Raw genomic sequence first — 16,534 nt, forward strand, 5'->3', positions numbered from 1 at the left:
AATATTCATTCATTTTCAATGGCTTGCTTATAAAATAAACTTAAAATACATTATCTGACATTATTACATTATTTATAATAGGTATAAAATAACAGTAAGTATATCGTTTTTGTTAACTACTTACCTACATTGAATTTGAAAAAAGAACATTTTATATAGATTACCAAGATATTTTTTCTTTCTCTTAGTTGAAATCGGCTTCCGAGAAATAAACACAAATAAACATGACGGACCTCCATATTACAAACTTTAATTAAGCCCCCAATAAAAAAATAAACCTTTAAAAAATCGTGACTTCATAAGTCGCAGAGCACTATGCATACAGCCATTCCCATTGCAAGGAAGATCGGCCGACCTCGCTCGTACCTTTCATTTTAACAGCATTACTATTTATAATCTGTATTATTGCATCTATGGTTTCCCGCCTTTTTAGTGCAGGGAAGCGTGAGTCATATTTAATTGTATATTTTTTTAATAATCTTAAAGTAACTATAGCAATTATTATATTATCTTTGAGCGCTTCCGAATTAAGTAATATTTAGATTTGGGATCTTAGGCAATATGTTACAGAGTTTTCGGACCTCCACGGTTTCCGATTTTGTTTTTAGAATGTTGTAATTGTAATTTCATACGCATAAAAGGAAAGGTAATAAAGTATGTAGATTGGCTAACCTGATGCACATCTATGAATTCTATGATGTTATCGGAACTTAGTGCGAGGTTTCGACGACCAATAGACGTGTGATATGCCATAGATAATTCGAGTTAATTAGTCTTGTACTAAGTACGATATTAGCTCCTGATACGAGTATTCATACCACGATTTCTATCTCTATTAGTCGATGTGTGTATTGTTTTTTTTTACAAAATTGATGATGATTGATTTTTGATCTTGATGTGAGCATGTATTCAAAATCGTATCTAATTCAACAACCAGTGGGGGTTAAATAGGCCACAATAGCTTCTATTTTATTATATTTCAAATTGCAATATTGCTTTTTAGATGAATTGCTTCGATGTGGCAATTTTAAACACTCTAGACCAAAATTAAAAATTCAAAAATATCTTGATTCACTAGGTAACACAGTTACACTTTGAATCGTCAATTTTTACATAACGAACGTCTCATCCGCCTAAAACTACTGCAGCTTCTCACAACCTGTATAGCCGGGGAAAAGAAGCTGCAAGAAAAACCTCGGCACAGGGCCCTAGACGTTCTTTAAAAAAAATCTATTCATATATAGATCATAGACTATTCGATGTTAATTTTAGTCCGTACACTGGTAAGTGCTACATAAATAATAAATAAATCTGACATTTGGAAAAATACTCTACGGAAATTATTATTTGTCATATTGTTTTCTTCACCTGATTGTCCGAAAGTAAGATGATCCGTGCTTCGAAAGCTACGTTAAGCTGTTGGTCCCGGTTACTACTTACTGATGTAAATAAGTAGTCGTTACATGAGCCATGTCAGGGACATTTGGCGGCTCAATAGTAATCCTGACACCAGGGTTGATGGTGTTGGTAATCCACCTCACAACCCACACGATAGAAGATGATATTGTTTTCTTTTGTTTTCCAACTCTGGATATCTTCCCTTTTAAAATGATACCTACCTATAGCTTATGGCTTATAAAATTTGAATCATTATGTACAGTAGGTAAAATTACATGTTCTAATAACATAAGGTAAGTATAGCGACGGACCGATATACAGATGTTATTTAAATTATAAGTATCACTAACAAATGGGGATGCAATAATTCCCTTTTTCCCAGTAGTCTTACCAGTTGAACTACTGGGAATTCCCTTCCCAATAGACTTACTGAATAGTGAGACTTGGCAATTTCCATAACTTATTGCTATTATTTATAAAGAATTAATAAGTAATTACAAAATACTTAGTTAAAAAGTCATAAAAAAAATTGTAGCCAATTTTGGGAATAAAATGAAAGTGTGTTGATCCTTAACACTATTTTGTATGGAGTGGAGTAACCTTCGTCCTAGCAGCCGATGAAGATCGTTACATTGTTTTGAGATAAACTTTATGGCCATTGACTGTTATCTATGCAGTTATGATGTTTTGTCTATGGTTAGTGAATGGGGTCAGGCATTATTATAGAAGATTTCTTTTTTTACGTTCTATGTACAGAAAAGTGTATGAAAAGAAAAATATAAAATTCAATGTTGCAGTCCAGCTAAAAAGCATACGATTATAGAACTTGGCAATCATCTTATTTCCGAATTTAAACGAATGCTAATTTCCATATTAGTTATTAGATTTACCATGTATTTAATTTAAATTCAGAATTAATAGGCGTCAGTCTTGAGGGCCAATAAAAAATGGGGTAATAGGGGTAAAATGCTGTCCGGGTGGCAAAATACTAGGCTGAAAAAATCGAATCGACAAGAAGAAGAAAGATTAAGTACTTACTTCGTTCTGATTTCAAATTATTCGATTTATGATATATCAGAATTTAAATTTGGAACTACACGATAAATCAAATAATTGATGAACATGGAAATTTGCATGTGTTTGTATTCGGAAATGCTAATGGAAATTTGCATTTGTTTGTAATTTTTATTCTTTTTTTTTGAAATGCGATGATTGCGGGACATTAAGAAAATAAAAGCACTGTAAAATAGCGTACAGTCTATCCTTTATCCGTTTTTTACATCAATTTACAATGTAGCTATTGTTCACCATAGCATCTCCATCACGAGGTTGTTGCAACGCGCAACACAAGTTGTTTCGCTGTCGTTATTAATTGCATAGCTGACATGGTTAGAACCTGTGACGCGATACCTATCTCAAAGATAGCACATACAATATAATATCACGCATATTTTCTAATGGGTCGCACCATTGAATAACAAATGACATGCGTGACAGGAACAAAAGAACTTGAACCCTTCTTTTACTAATTACATCTTCTTCTTATTGTGTGGGTTGTGAGGTGGAATACCAGCCTCATCAACCCTGGTGTCAGGTTACTATTGAGCCGCCAAAGGCCCCTGTCATGACTCATGTAACGACTACTTACTTACATCAGTATGTAGTAACCGGGCCCAACGGCTTAACATGCCTTCCGAAACACGGATCATCTTACTTTCGGACAAACAGGTGATCAGCCTGTAATGTCCTAACCAAACTAGGGATCACAAAGTGATTTTTGTAATATTTCCCCACCGGGATTCGATCCCGGGGCCTCCGGATCGTGATCCAACGCTCAACCACTGGATCACAGAGGCCGTTACTTATTAAATAGAATATTTTTACTAAATAGAATCACCAAGGTCGCCTTTGGGTGATTCTATTTACTACTATCTCACTAGTGCTATCCTAATCTTCGTAATAATTAGTGATCTTAAGTATACGAATTTACGATATATTTTTATTTCGGATATATAGACATGGATATATAGGGTATACATTACAAGTTATTTAATAACTAGAGAACACATTCAATACCAGACATTTTTATCATTTAGGTACTCATTAATCTTATAATAAGCTTTTTTACATAAAGTAAGCTTCACATGAGCATTAAATTTATTTTCTGACAATTTAAAATATTATCTGGTATTTTATTGTAAAAACGTATACATAACCCCAAAAAAGATGAATTTAATTTACTTATTCTAGAATTTTGAATAGCAATTTTATGTTTATTTCTTGTATTGTAAGTATGCCTTTCACAGTTTCTCGGAGGAGAGATACATTTTTACGTACATACATAATGTTTTCATATAAATATTGACTTGCGACCGTCAGTATATTTATGTCTTACTTAATAATCTGTCCGTGTTACAAGTTATCATATAATTTAATGATGATGTTCGCCTGCCTCAGGAGATCGCACGCAAGCCTGATAACAATGGCGGTTGCCCAACATTATGTAAGCGCCCAAATTATGTGTAAACTATAACGGTATGTTTACTATTGTTTTACACGGATACTTACTGTTTTGTGAGCGATGAAATGGTGCTAGGTTTTTTATTATTTACAATAAATCAGGACGGAACCTCTCAATGTCCTCATCTTCTGAACGTGAACGTATGTTTGTAATTTGAAAAAACCAAAACTCTTAGATTTAATAAAGCTACTGGTGCTAATTCCTGTAAATACCATCTAATTTTATTTTAAGTTATATCTGTCATTTTTTTATCCGCCGAAAAGGAAAGGGACGGGTAATCGACAAGCATAAAATTTATGGAACACACGTCAATTTTAAGCACAGATCTAAACCAACCGTCTAAAAATTTTATATCCATCAATAACCCGACACAGTTAAGTAGACAGCACGTCAAACGGATTGCATACCAGCGACGCACCTTTTGATTCGCCTGGGTTATTCATTCATTTACTCATTCTTCCTAAATGTGAGAGCTGTGAATCATCCGTCCCTTTCCTTTTCAACGGATATGAAAATGACGGATATAACTTAAAATAAAATTAGGCGGTGTCTGCAGGAATCGGGGCCAAATCTATCAATTACCAGGTCTATGCTTTATAAACGGAAACTAATGGGAAAAAATAACACCAGCGAAGTATAATGTCGCACTGTAATACTGTACCGTAGCGACGCAGTATTACAGTGCGACATTATGCCGCTGCTCTTTTCTGCCGCGCGGCGAAAAAACTCGTAGTGCGCGCCTGGCCTTACCATTCAGTAAGTCTATTGGGAAGGAAATTCCCAGTAACAACTGTACAACTGGTAAGATAAGTCGGTAAGACTACTTGGAAAAGGGGGAAAAGTCGTGGTAGATCATAAGATTGTAGATGGAATCTTGCCTTTTAAATATTTGCTGATGATCCTGTTTTCTCAGACGACGCCCCGAGCCGACTCCCCATTTGTCCGGGCAAATAGTTAATGCTATTTGCGGCAAATTTACAGTAAGTCAAAAAAAAAAATATGATTCTACATCGAAACTATACAATTCTTCTTATTTTCGTTTGCCTGAATAGAAGAAAATCGCCCCTACGAACTGTGAAACATCACAACTTGCCAATTTTCTTACACAACATTAAATGGGCTTGTCTCCGCAAATGTGCGGTTAACACCTGTGTTGTGGCTGTAAAGTTACATACAAGTTGTGAGAGGAGGAAAATACAATGTTAGTATGGAATACAATAAATAGAAGAGTCGTGGTTGGAAGAACGCACGACTCTCACTGCGACGTCGCTGGTTGCAATCCCAGCGACTGCCTGTCTGACCTTCTAACCAGAAAGGGAAAACCCCAATACAAGGTAGGTTCTTCGAAACATCTTGCGATGGATGTGCCTCTAACTAGCATAATTGTTAAAAATTCAGTAACAATAAGTAGGTGTCTATATTTTGTTAAACATAGCATTTGTTGTTTGTTTGTTGTGGATCGAAGCAAATGGAATTCTATAGTCTCTGCTTACCCCGGTGGGAAATAGGCGTGAGTTTATGTATGTATAGCATTTGTTGCACTCTCTATTTTTTTTCGTTTTTACTATTGTTATTCTTCTAATAAGACCTAGGAGAACATTTATGAAACAAATAAAAGAGAAGGTGCAGGTCGTGTCGTATCAGGTGGTGAAGGTTTTGGTGGGAAGAAGAGAGGAATGGCGATTACTCCACCGACAAGAGCGCAGCTCTTAATAGAGAGAGAAATTCTTTTTATTATTTTTGGAACTACCTATTTTTATTTTTACGCACGAGCATATTAACATAATGTACAATCGAGTACTTCGCGAACAATAATGTTCATGATACATTTATAAAAAAGGTAAACAACCTACTGCTTTTCCTAGTCGTGAGCTTATAAACGTCTGTTTAATAATAGATAGGAGTTGGTGCGAAATGAATTGCAATATATAGCGTCGCAATTACACACACCATTCGAAACGGCAACCAGTTCCATATGTTGGCAATATTTCCCACATTATGTTGGTAACGTGCGAGTTTTGGTATTGCAAGCAATCGCTCTGGCTTGTCGATACACGCACGACTGGTCGTTTTCAGTTTATTAAGTGAGAAATGTCGGTAAGAGTATGGATAATGGCCCCGATTCCTGCAGACACCTCCTAATTTTGCTCTAAGTTAAACCTGTCATTTTCTTATCCGCCGAAAAGAAAAGGGACGGATGATTGACAGCTCTTAATTTTAGGAGGAATAAGTAAATGATAATAGGTAATTGGTAATCATTAATCTAATAATAAGCTTTTTTACATAAAGTAAGCTTCACATGAGCTTTAAATTTATTTTCTGACCAATTCATAATATTATCTGGTATTTTATTGTAAAAACGTATACGTAACCCCATAACAGATGAATTTAATTTACTTAATCTAGAATTTTGAATAGCAATTTATTTTTATTTCTTGTATTGTAAGTATGCCTTTCACAATTTCTCGGAAGGAGAGATACATTTTTACGTACATACATAATGTTTTCATAAATATATTGACTTTATTGCGTAACAAAGTCGGTAATTAGTATACAATTATACAAATATATACAAATACAACGCTCCTAGATTATACTGTTCATGTTTGATGGATCTATGTAATATCCACGAATCTTCAATGAAAGTCCCCACACCCGAAAGAAAGAATAAAAGTCTGAATGAAAGTTATATAACAAATAGATGTATGATATAAGTGAGTTTTGTTATATTTCGTTTGTGTGAATGTAGTATACTGAAATAAAGTATATTTGGTGTATTTATAGACGGCGATGTAGCTCACCATCTATCACGTTGATCTGACAGAAAGCTCGGTGAGGTGTAGGTACTTAGTTTCAACTTGCGATGGATGTTCTGACTACCCTAATAGGCTACTTGACAACCTAGTCAAATGAGATACTTTTTACGAAACATCAAAACGAAAGTTTTCTATGGAATTTGTATGGAAATACTGCCCTGTGACGTCATCAATAAAAGCGGTCAAACGTCGTACTCATTGATGCGTAATTCGTAAATAAAATTCGAAAATAAGTCGAAAAGTAAAATGAGATTTATTTTTGGCAATGTTAGACAGGCTTCTATTTCTATATTAGCTTTTTATAATTTATCTTTGACCCAGTCAAGTATCCAATTGAGCTATATCCCAATGTGATATCGTGAGCTTATGTTATGTTATTATTTTTCTTTTCTCATGTGGGTTGTGAGATCAATGATCGTCCTGATAAATCCTGTTGTCAGGGTCACAATAGGTCAGTTTCCAATTAGTCAAATCAGTTACTTTTTACTAAACGTCAAAACACAAAATTGCTATGGAATTTGTATGAAAAAGCAACCTATGACGTCAAAGAAAAACTTTTCAAAACGTCGCACTTATCATTACATTTTTCTTTATAAAAAGTCATAAATAAGTTAAATAGAAAAAGAAAATGTTTTTGTCACCTTTAGATCTATCTTTATTTAGTAATCAGAATTTTATATTTTATCTTTATTATACCTAGGCAACTACCCAATTGAGCTGCCAATGTGTTGTGTTTATACTTATATGCAATAATGCGTTTTTGTATTGTATGTATTTTTTTAATTATCCACTACTAATAGAATTAACACTTCATAAGGTCATTCGCAAAGGCCGGTTATAGGATGGGTGACCACAAAAAAAAAAGTTTTCATCTCGAGCTTCTCCGTGCTTCGGAAGGCCGTTGGTCCCGGCTGCATTAGCAGTCGTTAATAACGATCAATCCGCACTGGGCCCGCGTGATGGTTTAAGGCCCAATCTCCCTATCCATCCATAGGGAAGGCCCGTGCCCCAGCAGTGGGGACGTTAATGGGCTGATGATGATGAAGGTCATTAAAATTCATGCTATGGCCATAATATGTCTTGAACTCTCCGAACTCTATCTTTATAAAACTTTATCACTTCGTATAATGTTATCGAATATTTATTAACATGTGAGACGGACAAACTAGTAACGAAGATATTCATTTTATTTTTATTAAGTATATTATTTATATCATAAACGTACATAAACTCACGCCCGTAATCACTAATGGGGTCGACAGAGCCACATGTAATCAAAGACAACTTGCACTGTCGCATTATATAGAAAATAATAGTATACTGGTAATAGTATACTGGGCATAACAGTAGAAATCTTTTCACGGTTATTACCTATGGCATAATAAAACACAGCCCTTTGCTAGCGTGACCGGACATAAAAGTAATTTCATAAAAAATAACTTTTGTTTTTGTTTTATAGGCAGAGGCTCTGCTTTTACTCAAATACAAGAACGTGGCAGTTTAAAGATATTAACATGGTATAAAATAACATAAAAAACAGCCTGTTCGTCCCACTGTTGGGCAGAGGCGTCCCCTCAATCAATCGGACGAGGGAATGGAGCTTACTCCACCTCGCTCATTGATATACAACTACCGGTGACCACGCTGCTCCACTGCGAGTTAGTGGAGGCCTTTTTATGGCCGGGACCAACGTCCCTTCCGAAACACAGAAATATATTTCCAATAAATAATTTGAAAACCATCGTAAATAATTTAATAAGGTTCAGAGGTGTACAAGTGAATAACAGTAGATAGATAAATGACAATTAAACTGACCATAACATTGTGTAATGGCAGATTTGTGCTAGTTTCTTGCAAGTTGTTAGATTTTACTTACGAAGCAATATCTGCTCGGCAGGTTAACAAGAACTAGTCGATAGAATTACGATGTATAGATCGAAAACAGAGCAGGAGAACTAAAGTCACCGACATAGCTCGGAGAATTGCAAAACTGAATTGGGCAGGACACATAGCGAGGAGAACCGATGGCCGCTGGGGCGGAAGCGTTCTGGAATAGCGACCGCTTGTCGGACGACGCTCAGTGGGTAGGCCCGCTACAAGGTAGACCGACGATCTGGTGAAGGTCGCGGGAAGCCGCTGGCCGCGGACAGCGCAGGACTGATCGTCGTGGAGATCCTTTGGGGAGGCCTATGCCCAACAGTGGGCGTCGTACGGCTGATGATGATGATGATGATGAGATCGAAAAGACATAGAGAGACGGAGACAGAGAGAGGTTGGAAGCATTTGAGATGTGATGTTGGCGAAGGATGGAAAGTATAAGCTGGACTGAAATGGTGTCAAATGAAAAAGTGCTGGAAAGAGTAAAGAAAAAAGAACCATAAATACTATAGAGAGCCGTAAAGGAAATATGATTGGCCACCTGATACGAAACGATTCGTTTATAAAAAAAACATCATAGAAGGAAAAGTTTAAGGAAAGAGAGGAAGGGGTAGACCTAGGAGAACATTTATGAAACAAATAAAAGAGAAGGTGCAAGTCGTGTCGTATCCCAGTTGGTGCTTGCCTCTCACTTTGAGGTCACCAGTTCGAATCCAGCACAAGCCTAAACCAATGAGTGTCGAATTTGTTTTCGAATTCATGTTTGAATCGTAAATGATTATCACGTGCTCAATGGTGAAGGAATACATCGTGAGGAAACCCACATTCCCGAAATGCTTTTTCAGTCAGGCAGTCGCTTCTCTAAAAGACCGGACCTGTCAAATCTTCAGGTTAGGTTAGCGGATCCTGTGAAAAACGGACTAATGCTAGATAATGTCAATTTTGCGAATGGTCTTTCTTAGTAGTACACTTATACTAAGTACTGAATAAAATAAAATAAAATAAAACGTAGCCAATCTGGAAGTGCGCTAATCTCGCCTAAACCGCAACTTGGTTGGTAACATTACAGAGCGCGGAGCTCCCGCGCAACAAAGTGTCGCATTTTATTATTTCTTATTAGGTAAGTACAACATTTTATTATTTCGCGAAATTGTTGCGTGCGCGCCGCCGCTCGCGTAAATACTCCGACTTTCGGCACTCGAGCGCAACGGACGACTAATAGCTGTGACTATTTGGTGTGACAATGACACAATTGTTATTGATTCGTTAACTTGTCGTTACTAATTACTAAGTTTCGCTATGCAACAGGTTGTATGGAATAAGGGCTTAAAGGAGACTTAAATCTCCACAATCCATGCGAAAACTATCTCGCAGTCACTTTTGGAATTACAGTAAGTAGTAACGGGGACGAACGGCTTAACGTGCCTTCCGAAGCACGGATCATCTTACTATCGGACAATCAGGTAATCAGCCTGTAATGTCTTAACTAAACTAGGGAACACAAAGTGATTTTTGTGATATGTCCCAATCGGGATTCGAACCCGGGCCTCCGGATCGAGAGCCCACATGCCATCAACATCGTCATCATTTTATGATCATCATCAACATTATCGGCGTCATCTTATGAATATCAAATCCGTGGACCGGCCAAGTAGTTAATGCCATCTGCGGCAAATGTACAATAAGTCACGTCAAAAAAAAACCGAGGACTTCTTTCGTGTGGACAGTTTTGTATTATCCAAGTTACGTGAGATACGTCTCATGCCGTATTAAAAAGTAAAAGAAGAACATTAATATTCTTCCCTCCAACTCTCCAGCGATTAGCACACAATACATCACACCTATTGACACTTCAAACGTTCATTTGCACTCATTTGAATCCTCACAATCACACCAATTATCTTTCAACAATGTTCTATAATAAATCACGAGTAATAATACAAGCACTATCGATAACGTTACATCACTAGCTTTCTACTAGAGACGACAATGGTCGATAAGACGGATCATGTCGACTGTATTGTAACACTGCTAATCTAACGGCAGGTTGGGAAACGTAGAATTATTGTTATTAAAGATATCTGTAGCGATTCTGTCATTTGTTATTAACTTTATTAAGATTGTTCTTGGAGATTTTTGTTGTGAAACACCCTGTCGACGGCATTGCGGGTGATTGGGTTACCAGAATGTTTTATTGTTTTCTAAGAAAATTGAAATTTCAGTTTCGTCTTGTCTGTAAATGTTTTAGTTTCCAAGTAAACTAGTTAATGAACTCGAGATTTCTTTCGTCATTCAGTATGCTTCCATCATTCTATCTATCCTCCATTTATAATAATAGTATTATAAATGGTGGGTCTATACCCGTGGTAGCCCAGTTGAAAGAATGCTTGACTTTTACTTTGAGGTCGCAGATTCGAATCCAGCAAGCCTAAACCTATGATTTTCGAATTCACGTTTGGATCATAGGTGATTACCACGTGCTCAGCGGTGAAGGAAAATATCGTGAGGAATCCCACATTCCCGAGAAATGCATTTCGGAAGTATGTGACCTGACTTATATTGGTGTAGTTTTCCCTACGCGGGTTGGAAGGCCAGACAGGCAGTCGCTTCTATAAAAAACCGGACCTGTCAAATCTTCAGGTTAGGTAATCGATAGGATAGAAATGGATAATGATGATTAAAAATATACTTCTTTTTTTGTCAGATTTAGATTATATTAAAACAAATACCTAGATGATAGCGTTTTGCATATACATTCTGCAGTTCTAAGGACAAAAACACGTAGGTACAGTCATGAGCAATATGATGTACCCACTTTAGAACCCTGTCGCACTATCATATTTGACATTTAAAGAGTAGAGAGAGTAGAGTTTAGAGTTTTTTTTTTATATACTTCTTCATTTTAAACACATTTTTTTTGTTATGAACATTACGCTTACAAACAACAATACAAGAACAAACAGATAAACTTTAATAAAAATATATGATTGTACTTCTTTCTTTAGATTGTCTCATCCAGTTACTCCCCAGTTGGTCTAACAGGAAGTATTTAGTTTATCTTGCGATGGATGTAACTCTAACAACCCCAATTGGGATATAGTCGCGAGTTATTTTTATTTTTTTAAAGAACGTCTAGGGCCCTGTGCCGAGGTTTTTCTTGCAGCTTCTTTTCCCTGGCTATACAGGTTGTGAGAAGCTGCAGTAGTTTTAGGCGGATAAGACGTTCGTTATGTAAAATTGACGATTCAAAGTGTAACTATGTTACCTACTGAATAAAGATATTTTTGAATTTTGAGCTTATTTGGGTATTTATTTCATTCTTTTTCTTTATTTGGCTATCTTCGAAGTTATAAGGGCAGGTTGACTAACTTTCCAGAATAAAACATTGTTAGCATCTCTGTATCCACGAAGGGGTAAGCAGAGGTGTTAGCACTTCACAGTTATCACCTCATCTAAATCATCATCATCAGCCGTACGACGCACACTGTTTTGGCTCATCTAAATATATTGTTTAAACTTAAGTTTCATATGTTTTTTATTATACTGTTTATATTTAAAGTTTCACGGCGCATTGGCGCTTCTGCACTGTAAAGTCGCGAAATGTAAATAAAAATTAAAAATTAAAAATTAAAAAAATATAAAAGGAGAATCTCACTGACTGACATATCAACGCAAAGCCTAAACGGCTAAACGTAGGCACTTTAAATTTGGAAAGGACGTAGCTTAGGTACCGTAGAGGTGCACTAAGAAACGAATTCCCGAAATTCCCACGGGAAATCCTTTTGTAGGAAAAATCTAAACCACTTAAGCTAGACGCTTGAAATTTGACATGCACTTCCACACACACAAAGATCTCTCTTTTATAACACGCCACGCGGACGAAATCGCGGGCAAAAGCCAGTAAAGGTACATAAACATCCACCACTTCATTCTCAGGCAGACACAACAAAAGTAAATCAAACTAAACGATATTCAATCACCGAGAGAATACAACATACAATACCACACAAGGTCACACGTCTAACTAATATCAGCTGTCTGTCTGTTCGTCTAGCTGGAGCAATTTGTCTCTCCATTCGTCGTTCATACGTAAAAAATCATGTCCGGTTTGTGAAGGCGATATGACCATGTTATTGAATTATTTGCTTCACCGAGTATGAGATTTGTTATAATTTGATACTGTTTTATTGTATTGATGTATTTACATCCGGCCAAGCAGTTAATGCCATTTTTTAAATAATATAGGCTCGCGTTTGGCCACAATCTCACTTGATCTTCTTCTACTTTCGGACAATCAGGTGTTCAGCCTGTAATGTCCTAACCAAACTAGAGACTACAAAGTAATTTTGTGTATGTCCCCACCGGGAATCGAACCCAGGACCACCGGCCGTTGGTCCCGGTTACTTCTTACTAATGTCAGTTAGTAGTCGTTACATGAGCCATGTCAGGGGCCTTTGGCGGCTCAATAGTAACCCTGACACCAGGGTTGATGGGGTTGGTAATCAACTTCATTACAACCCACACGACAGAAAAATAATAAGTGTCAGATGGCATTAACTACTTTACATTTTACACAAATTGCGAAAATCATAATAACTTAGAAACAATATTTATTGCATCCTCCTTTTCAAACATTACGCGTAAGACCCTTTGTCTAGATTTCTTACAGAAGATTTATGATAACCGACTGACAGGTACGTAAAGAGTAAAACGATAATTTGCGCGAAATTTGGTTGCGGCAGCGCAGCGAATGTCAAGAAATCGACTTCGGGTGCGCTCGCGCAGGCCCTGTCATTATTGTACGACTGTCATAGCTGGGATAACTGTATTTATGTACTATTTTTTGTAATATTTTTGTATATTGACCTAGACACAGTTTTGACTTTTATAATAAAATACCAGATCTATAATATTTTTTTGTCTCTTTAAAACTTTAATAGCTTATTATAAGATTAATGATTGCTTACCTAAATATAAAAATATGCCTGGTATTAAATGTGTTCGTTTTGGGTATTAAATAACTTGTATGTATACCCTCATTGATTTAAAAGATGTGTTGCTGATGCAGTTTCCTGTCATTTCTTCTCCTCAGCCATAACACCTTGCGAAATCGCGTAAATTCAAAAATGGTAAATTGACCTTCAACAAGTTTATCCATGATAATTACGTTAATTAATGATTCTGATTTGTGAATGTTCTCAAAGTGGGAACATTTCCGGGAAAGGCATATCAATGATCGGGCCCGATGGATCGTGTAGTGTAATGAGGCTTTTAAGTATTATTGTCTGGAAGCTCCTTGAGTAGGTAGTTTACATAGTAAGTTTATAACATGGTACAAGGGCTACAGGTCACTGACCTTGCTCTATCCGGGTTGCCCAGGGCAAGTTTTGTAAGCATTACTCAATTGTTTGAAACACGACTGGGGCAAGGGGCAAAGTTGATCAGCTGTCATATTTGGAATAGTCGAGTCTGTTTGCCTATAACCATAAGTCAAAACTCTTTCCGTCTTATTGCAAAATGAAGAATAAAGACAGTAAGGACCAGGAGGGTTAAAAAGCAATATTGCTATTTGACATTTTCGCATAATATAAAAGTAAGTGCGCAGTGCAAACACATGTCAAATAGCAATATTACAAGTCATTTAATAACTAGAGGAACACATTCAATACCAGACATTTTTATCATTTAGGTAATCATTAATCTTATAATAAGCTTCTTTATTACATAAAGTAAGCTTCACATTAGCTTTATATTTATTTTCTGACAAATTCAAAATATTATCTGGTATTTTATTGTAAATTTCCGGCAGTAAAAGGCGCGAGTTATGTACAAAGAGCTGTATTACCTAGCAGGGTAGATAGGATTAAAGTATAAAGAAGAACAATATGAAAAAACCACTCCTTACTAGTAAAGAGTTTTTTTCAACAGGAAAATTCCCGGCAGATCACTGGTATCTACGCATCGGGTGTAGGCATAAAATGTATAGTAAGTCAGGCCCGATGGATTGGATATTGTAATAAGCCCTTAATTCGTTTAATGTTCACGTATTTGCTGCTGATGCTGTTTAAGACAATGCCTTGGAGGGGCTTCCTTTCATGGCACGCGGTACCGTGTTCCATAATCTCGACACCAGTCCAGTGGTTGAACTTTGGACTCACAATCCAAAACGCTTCACTCTAACTGCCAGGTTCCAGGTTGGAATCCCAACACGAACCGAAACCAATGATTTTCAAATTTGTTTTCGGATTCTTGCACACGTGATAAACATTTAACTCACATTCCCCAGAAAAGCGTTACGGAAGTACCTCACCTGTATTAGTCTGGTTTTCCCTTCGCAGGTTAGAAATTTAGACAGGCAGTCGTTTGTGTAAAAAACCGGACCTTTCAAATGTGAACACGGGATAACTAGGTTAGGAAGATAAATAGATGTTATCTATTTTTGAAAGTTAGTCAACAATCCTGCCCTTATAACTTCGAAGATAGCCAAACAAAGGTCACAACGCGTTTAGTAACGCACCAATTATTCCCGATCACGATTTTGAACCAATTTCGATACAACAATAAATGTCATGATTATTATTTATAATTAACTTAATGAACAAATGTCGTGACTTCGACCAACTAAGCAAGAGAAGTTTGGAAAAAACTTTTGTATCAACAGTTAGAATGTAAGTGCGGCAATAAAAATGATAATTTATACTTATTATTGCAGCATTTGCAGCTTATTATTGGTGCTAATTTATACCTAAGTTATATCTGTCATTTTCTTATCCGCTGAAAAGGAAAGGGACGGGTAATCGACAGGCATAAAATTTATAGAACACAAGTCAATTTTAGGCAGAAATATAAAAAAACTCTTCCAATATTTTATATTGGTCAATAACCTACTGTCCCTCCCTATCCATATCCATCACTCTGTAAAGAAGTACCTAAGTACATTAATCGCGAACAAGCGTGAACTCAAACCCCTTGTTCGAGACTATTTAGAACATTCTCGACAATTCTCATAAACTTTACGGCCACAGATAAGATAAGTGGGTGCTAATTCTCGCGTGTGTATCGCGCACCATCGTACGTATCCATGTCAGCGGATCGTAATCGCTTGCGCAGCGCACGTTCACACGCCGGCAAAAACTGCGCGCATGCGGCGGTGACGGCGTGACAAGAAGTAATCCGGTCGACGGTAATCCCGGTTTCTGTATGGGTGGTCGTACTCAGTTAGTACTAAGAAAGATACTTACTTAGTTGTAGTAATAACCCACCCTGGAGTCTTCATATATGTAGGAAAGTGAGAATATTATGGAAGGATAATGAATGGGAATTTGATTGTTTATGGTATGAAAGGAGGATTTAATGAATGGGACGTAAAGCAGTTTTAAAAAGTAAGAAAGGCGGGTCTATGGTGCAATGTTGGTCGGGTTAGAGGATCTTGTTAAAATATAAGGAGTAAAGATATTTAAAATATCCCGTGTTATTTCTATATCCCACATAATATATTATAAGATAACATAATTTATTTCAGTACTTACAAAAAATGCAAAATACAGGGCGCTAGTAACATCGTAACGAAAACTTTAAGGGATGATTCAGACCATGACTCTGAGTCGATATTGAGTGGAATTTTCCGTCGCTAAAGTATGGAATTGAAAATAATAAAAAAATAATAAAGTGTTCATGAATTTTCCGACAGGAAATCGAATCGTTAACCGAATCATGGTATGAGATTTCGTTACGTTGCTGCTTATTGCTGCTGAAGAGTACAGAAAACATGGATACTCCTGGCGAAGAAAATGTTGACTAAGAATTTTTCCGAAGAAAGATATTATAAACGATTTATTCATTTATGTAAAAGACCTAACTTCCGGTATCATTTTATCCCTATGTCTTTTTCACAATACTTTATCATACTGCAAGTTTCGTC

General features: G+C 36.5%; 1 protein-coding gene across 1 annotated transcript in view; it reads left to right on the top strand.

Annotated features, from left to right (window-relative positions):
- The window catches only part of LOC126375870 (glucose dehydrogenase [FAD, quinone]), a 52,229-nt gene that overhangs the window by 383 nt on the left and 35,312 nt on the right, over nucleotides 1-16,534 (top strand). The window lies entirely within an intron of this gene.

Source organism: Pectinophora gossypiella, chromosome 20 (genome assembly GCF_024362695.1).
Source record: "Pectinophora gossypiella chromosome 20, ilPecGoss1.1, whole genome shotgun sequence".
NCBI classification, from domain to species: Eukaryota; Metazoa; Arthropoda; class Insecta; order Lepidoptera; family Gelechiidae; genus Pectinophora; species Pectinophora gossypiella.